The sequence below is a fragment of the Glycine max genome, chromosome 18, assembly GCF_000004515.6.
Source record: "Glycine max cultivar Williams 82 chromosome 18, Glycine_max_v4.0, whole genome shotgun sequence".
NCBI classification, from domain to species: Eukaryota; Viridiplantae; Streptophyta; class Magnoliopsida; order Fabales; family Fabaceae; genus Glycine; species Glycine max.
Genome location: NC_038254.2, coordinates 24642420 through 24649680, shown reverse-complemented (window position 1 = coordinate 24649680; position 7261 = coordinate 24642420). Strand labels below are relative to the sequence as shown.

The 7261-nt window shown below is 41.1% G+C and overlaps 1 non-coding gene across 1 annotated transcript; it reads right to left on the bottom strand.

The window, feature by feature from the left end:
- Window positions 1-6899: 6899 nt before the first annotated feature.
- Window positions 6900-7006, bottom strand: LOC113000309 (small nucleolar RNA R71). Its single transcript, XR_003265599.1, has one exon. It is a non-coding gene; the product is annotated as a small nucleolar RNA R71 (small nucleolar RNA).
- Window positions 7007-7261: the final 255 nt, after the last annotated feature.

The following is a 7261-nucleotide window of genomic DNA, read 5'->3' as shown; positions in this document are numbered from 1 at the left end:
ACCAATTTGTCATACCCTAATTTCGTTCGAGGACCATCTGTTTGGTGGGATGCGACCTTCGCATGACCACTTCGAGGAACTTGACACCCATCGTTAGGCAATCCGTGAAGTTCCGCGACATGTCGGGAGTCGAAAGGAAGCATTATTGCACAATTCGTAAAGTTCCGTAACATTCCAGAAGTCAAAAAGGGGGTGGTTGCGTAATTTGTAAAGTTTCATGACATTACGGAAAGAAAAAAAGTATCGTTACGTAATTCGTAAAGTTTCGTAACGTTACGGAAAAAGAATCAGCAAAAAAGGGGCAAAGAGGGGTGTATTTAGTAAATAGGGGTGTGCAAATAGCAATCAGGCCCACTTGGGCCTTCCGGGATGTTCCAACAGAAGGCGGTGCCTTCTGATGGAAGCAACCTAGCTCGCCTGGGCGAGCTAGGCGGCAACCACCTCCCTTTTTTCCCCTATAAATAGGGGAAAGAGGGCATATCAAATTCGTTCGACCCTCCTGGTATCCGAGATTCACTTAAAATTAGTGAGAAAAATTGTTTCCATGAAGAAAATCCAAGCCTAGACGCTTCCGTAACGCTTCCGAGACGTTTCCGAGGGCGATTTCGTGAACATTTTCCACCGTTCTTCATCGTTCTTCGTTCGTTCTTCGTCGTTCTTTAGTCTTCAACCGGTAAGTTCCCAAAATCGAACCTTTCAATTCATTCTAAGTGCCCTTAGTGGTCCCCACTTGTTTCAAGTGCTTTTATTATTATTTCGTTTGCTTTCCGTACCCCCTTTTGACGTGTTTTAATAATTTTTTAAATCGTTTTCTCACCTAATCAAAAAATAAAATAATTTTCCACCGATCATTTGAGTTGTAATATCTTTTAATCTCTGTTAGAATAAAATTCGACCGATCTTTCACGCGGTAACCACGTTTAAAACCAAAAAGAGGCAAAATAATAAAATAATAAAAAAAAAATATCTTTGAATAAAATAATAATAAAAAAAATCAATCGGACGTTTTTTCTTTGGGATTTTCTTTCTTGATCGAATTGATTAATAACCAAAGTGAAACTAAGGCTAAAATCAATTCACAAATCAAGTTTTTGTCATCACCTAAAAAAACATTTTAAGGTCCAATGCCTTAAATGGTCTTTTTTGCTTTTATTGGTTAAACGTGGACTTTTGAAAGCCTAAAGCCAACACACAACTTTGTCACTTCTTTCAAGAAAACAAGAGATCATTAATGGTCCAATGCCTTAATGTTTTCTCTCCTCTCAAAAGAATCGAAAGATCGTTTAATGGTCCAACGCCTTAAAACGACCTTTTTTTGTTCAATCAAAGTATATATCTTGCGAAAAAGGATAAAAACAACTTAACCAAATGTTTAGTTCCCAAAGAACTACGTAGGTCTGATTTCCTTATCACAATTAGGGAATACGTAGGACCAAGGGAAACACCCTTGTCGACCCCAAAAAGATAAAAAATATAAAAGGCATAAAAAACACAAAAAAACGTAAAAGGGAAAATAAAACAAATTGAAGTCATATTTGCACACTTGATTAAAGGCTGTCGTCCCTTGTGACGGACGCGTGGGGTGCTAATACCTACCCCGTGCGTAAATACAACTCCCGAACCTTTCACACTTAAAGTTCGTAGACCACATCTTTTCTGGTTTTTCCGACGTTTTCCTCGAATAAACGTTGGTGGCGACTCTGCGCATTTTCCGTTCTTGGAAGACGCACCCATGAGTCTTGCGTCGCCCTCCCGCCGAAGGGTAGGTTGCAACAGTTGGCGACTCCACTGGGGACTGTTTTTAGAAAGTTAGACCAATCAATTAGTGTGCTTTCCTTACCATGACTTCCCTTTTGTTCTTTTTCTTTGTCTTTTTCCTTATGTTCTTGTACATATAAACACTTTTGATGCTTTTAGTGTGTTCTTTAAATGTGTGCATGAGGTAAATATTTATTCATTTGATGCACACAAACATCAACACTATTTGCACACACGGTGAGTTGAAAAGGGGCCCTATACCTGGGTCCGTGGGAACATAAGGAGTGGAGGTGAATCTGTGGTCATACTAGGTCTCCAACTTGCTTAATAACAGTGAACCCTCATCTAGAGTTTTTCTATTTGATAAAATATTGTTGCTAGTAGTCCCTACTGCCGCAATATGTTCTTCAAAGGGGATGATACCTCTAGAGACCATCAAGAGAATATGACCACCTTGGGAATTATCACTAAAAGGCCTTTTAGTTTCCTCCCATGTAGGTCCCTAAAATAGGGGCACAGAGCAAACACGCTGCGTGCCATTTTTAACACTGCCATGCATGTAGTGCTAAATGTCATGCATGCCTTTGCTTATATTTGTTTGCGGATATTGCCGTACTGTGTACATCCCAGTATTGTGCCCTTCGCATATGCATCATGCATGGATTCCGTCTTGATCCCCTCACTTTGTCGAACCGACGGAGGGTCCGTGTCGCCTTCTCAAATACATACGTCGGGTGCCATGCTGCCCAAATGTTGTATCTAAGAAGGGGACAATTTCCCGGGCTCCCGTATTCATAAATTGCATCTGTGTCTTATGCATTTCTTCATGCATTCATCCATTCCACCCATGATAGATGTCGGAGTTTTGATTCGCACTGGGTTTTATTTCACTTTAGTAAAACATGGGATCAAGTCAAGCGCCTTTGCTTAAAAATAGGTTCTATCAAGTCAAGGTCAAGAGCCTGGGAATCACCAGTCTAAAAGAGTTAGGACAGTTGATGGGTCAGCTCCAACGAAAAGCTTTTCGCAAAGCTTACGGTAAAATCTAGGACCTAGCCATGGCTGAAGTCTCCACGGAGGCCATTGCCTCCCTTGCCCAGTATTATGACCAGCCGTTGAGGTGCTTCACCTTTGGGGACTTCCAGCTATCACCCATGGTGGAATAATTTGAAGAGATCCTAGGATGCCCTCTAGGGGGAAGGAAACCATACCTCTTCTCAGGATTCTATCCCTCTTTAGCTAGAATTTCTAAGATAGTCCAAATCTCGGCGCAGGAATTAGACCACAGAAAGCAAGTCGAAAATAAGGTGGTTGGAGTACCGAGAAAATGTTTGGAGGAAAAAGCAAGAATCTTGGCAGGTAGAGGCGAATAGGCCCCGTTCATAGACATCCTCGCACTTTTGATCTTCGGAGGAGTCCTCTTTCCAAATGTGGATGGGTTGGTGGACCTAGCAACGATCGACGCTTTTCTCGCCTTTCATGATCGCAAGGAAAGCTCGGTTGTCGCTATCCCAGCAGATCTATATGACACCTTCTACCGAAGATGTGAAAAGAGCAGTACAAGGATTGTTTGCTGTACTCCGGCCCTCTACGTATGGTTGGTTTCACACCTCTTCCGCCAAGAGGTGAGACATGCTTGCCCGCTAGAAAGCCACCGTTCATGCACAGAGAAAAGAGAGGCAAGTTGGGACCAACTCTTAGCAAGTAAAGAAGGAGCGTTTGCCAACTGGTTCCCCCGATGGAAAGAAGAAAGAATCGGGGTTCTTATTTCGTGCGGAGGATTTCCAAATGTTCCCTTGATGGGGACAAGGGGTTGCATTAGTTACAATCCCATTCTTGCTATAAGACAACTTGGCTACCCTATGAGAGGGGCACCACTAGAGGGAGAGCTCGCACCTATTATTGCATGAGGTTTCAATAACACCAACGTGGAGGCGCTTCAGAAGGTCTGCAAGGCATGGGAGATGGTGCAAAAGAAGGACAAGGAACTCAGAGGCAATAACAATGGGCCCATCGGCGGCTACCGTAAGTGGTTGAAAGCCCACATGCAAGGTTTGGATTGGTTCCCGAGTTTGAGAACCACTAAAGGGGTGGAAGTTGAAGCACCAGAGGAAGATGAAGAGGTGCAGGCCCTTAGGGCAGAACTCGAGCAAGCCCAAACAGTCAAAGAAAGGTTCAAATCAGCAGCTCTTAAGATCCGAAAGGAGAATGCCGAACTGAGAGATGTAAATATAGCTACCACCAAGGCCTTGGAACGAGAGACCAAAAGGGCTCGTAGGGAAGAACATGACTGGAACAAATTCCGAGGGGCTCTGTGGGGCAGTAACAGCGAGCTTAAGCTCCAGAGAGAGGAAAGGGACCAATCACGAGTAGACAGTTTGATCTTGAAGGATGAGCTGAAGGTTTGCCTAAGGTCCAAGAGAAGCTTGTCTCAGCGTTTATGCGAGACAGAGACCAACATGTTAGCCATCATCAGCAGGTACCAAGAAGAATTAGATCTAGCCATGGCCCACGAGCACAAAGTGGCGGACGAGTTTGCCCGAGTGTACGCGGAAAAGGAGGCTAGGGGAAGGGTGATTGATGTGCCATCATTTTCTTCTATTTCTTAAACCCTTTTTGTATCATTTTAATTACTGATTAGTCTTAATTGTCAAATTAATTAGGTAGTTTTATTATTTGGGCTCATTTAGCTAATTTGATGTTTTTAATCTAATTTCAGGAATTAATGAACCATTGGGCTTAATCTGGATTTTGGTTGTGGACTTGAAGAGGGCAAATAAAGCAGCACTTACCTTAGTTAATTTCTAATTAGGAGATTGCAATTTTATTTTATGTGGTTCAATGTTTATTTCGTTTTGGGCCATAATATTGTAATAGGGCCCAGTGACTTTGAGTGACTCTTTTTAAATAGCAGCCTTGGGATTTGAGGAAGGCTATTATGTTAGACTATTATTCAGAGCATAGGGTTTATGGTTTTTACGTTTTTCTGTTCCAATGCTACTGTTCACGTAATGCAATTTTCCATTTTCTGCTTCTAATTACAATTTCGTTCTTGTTTCTTCTTCTGCCTTCATTTACGTTTCTGCTTTGCTTACGTTTCTGCTTTTAGTTTCATTTACGTTTTCTGTTTGAATCTATGGAAGGCTAAATATTCTGGTGTTGTTTCCTTTTGAGGACGAAGCTCAACTCTCTTTGAGGTTTCGTTTATAATGTGGCTTCCTGGCAGTTTTCCCTTCACCAGTTAACCCAAATTCGTTAACATTAATCTGTGCACACTTCGTGTTCGATTAATTGCCTCTAAGCCTAACATGCGTTCATGCTTAATGGACGAAGGGCTAACTGGTGTATGTGTTACCTAATCACGTATTGACAACCCTAAGTTGATTTTCGCTTAGTAAATTGAAATACGGTTGAATTAGGTGGTTAACTGTTAGGGACGAATTCTCCATAACCCAAGACAAGAGAATGGCTTCTGAATCAGAGGAAACAACCCATTTTAAATATTATTAGTTTCGTATTCCAGTTTACTTGTTTTGTTCTTTAAATCACAAAACAAACAAACCCCTCCAATCGTTACTGTTACTGCAAGTATATTATGAACATTTGATTTATCATTGCTCGTTGGGAAACGACCTAGGATCACTTCCTAGTTACTGCATTTTCATGTTTATTTGATTCGGGTACGGCCTTGATCAAATTTGGCGCCGTTGCCGGGAGCAGTGTCCAAAGGTTCATAATAGCTTGTGTCGTGTTAGTGTTTAATTATTTCGTGTTTTATGTTTAATTGTTAGTGTTGTGTTAGTGCCTGTGTTAGTGTTGTTTAGTGTCTTGTTATTTTGTTTAGTGTATGTTTTGTTTTAGTTTTCCTATTAAGCGCTTCCCCTGTTTCAGTTTTGGGTGTTTTGCTGTGAATAGTGTTTTGCGATGGACTTAGCGACCACTTTTGCTTGCTGTAAAACAGAGTAGTAGTAGAAATCATGTAGCGATGGATTTTAGCGACCACCCATGCTGAATTATTTGGGATTTTTTGTTTTAGTAGCTAGGGTTGTTATTTTTGGCTGAATTTTTTTGTGGTAACTTCTTTTAATCTATATTTTGTGGGAAAAATAGCTAGAGCCTTTAGTTTGGTTAGATTTGGAAGTTCCAAAAAAGTAGCAAATTTTGTTTTTGTTGAAACTTCAAACGGTCATAACTTTTGCTCCGCTTATCAGAATCGCAATTATTATATATGTATTTGGGTTAGAAAAAAATTTCCTACGCCGTGGAGCCGGCCATAGGCCGGCTGAGGTCTCTATTGTCCAAAAAAAGTGATTCTGTCAAAAGTTTTTTATTTTTCAAGTTTTATTCACTTATTTTTCTCAACCTACCATTTTTAGCTTCCATAGTTAGACTTTGAATTTTTGTTTGAAATTTTGTGTGCTATCTTCTCATCATTTTATAAGGTTGCTCAAAAATTTCAAGTCATTTGGATATCATTTGAGGGTAGCTGTAGTTCAAACCTACACCTTCATTTACATGACAAGGCAACTAGTTGTGCATGCTGAATGTAGTGTATGACTAGAGGCAATCCATCTGACTTACAACCCTTTGATCCTGAGATAGATAGGACATTTCATAGATTAGTTAGGCATCATTTTATACCTTTTGATCATCCTGAGCATTCCATTACTGGTGAATCTGTGCATTCTGTTATTGGTGATTTTGAACATCATGATTTTGAGCATTACAATTTTGAGCATTCTGATTTTGAACATTCTGAGAACATGGCACAACCTCCACCCCATGAGAGGACTCTAAAGGAAATGGCTGCACCTGATTTCACCTACGAAAGCTTGTGCATCCAATACCCTGATGAGGATGTCCCATATGTTCTTAAAATTGGACTGATCCATTTGCTTCCAAAGTTTCATGGCCTTGCAGGTGAAGACCCGCACAAACATCTGAAAGAATTTCATATTGTCTGCTCCACCATGAAACCCCCAGATGTCCAAGAGGATCACATATTTCTGAAGGCTTTTCCTCATTCTTTAGAGGGAGTGGCAAAGGACTGGCTGTATTACCTTGCTCCAAGGTCCATCACGAGCTGGGATGACCTTAAGAGAATATTCTTAGAAAACATTTTCCCTGCTTCCAGGACCACGGCCATCAGGAAGGATATCTCAGGTATTTGACAACTTAGTGGAGAGAGCCTATATGAATACTGGGAGAGATTTAAAAAACTATTTGCCAGTTGCCCTCACCATCAGATTTCAGAGCAACTTCTTCTCCAATATTTTTATGAAGGACTCAGTAATATGGAGAGAAGTATGATAGATGCTGCCAGTGGTGGAGCCCTTGGAGACATGACTCCCGCTGAAGCTAGAAACTTGATTGAGAAGATGGCTTCCAACTCCCAGCAGTTTAGCGCCAGAAATGATGCCATAGTCATTAGAGGAGTGCATGAGGTAGCTAGAAACTCATCTGCATCATCTGAAACTACGAAGCTTGAAGGCAAACTAGATGC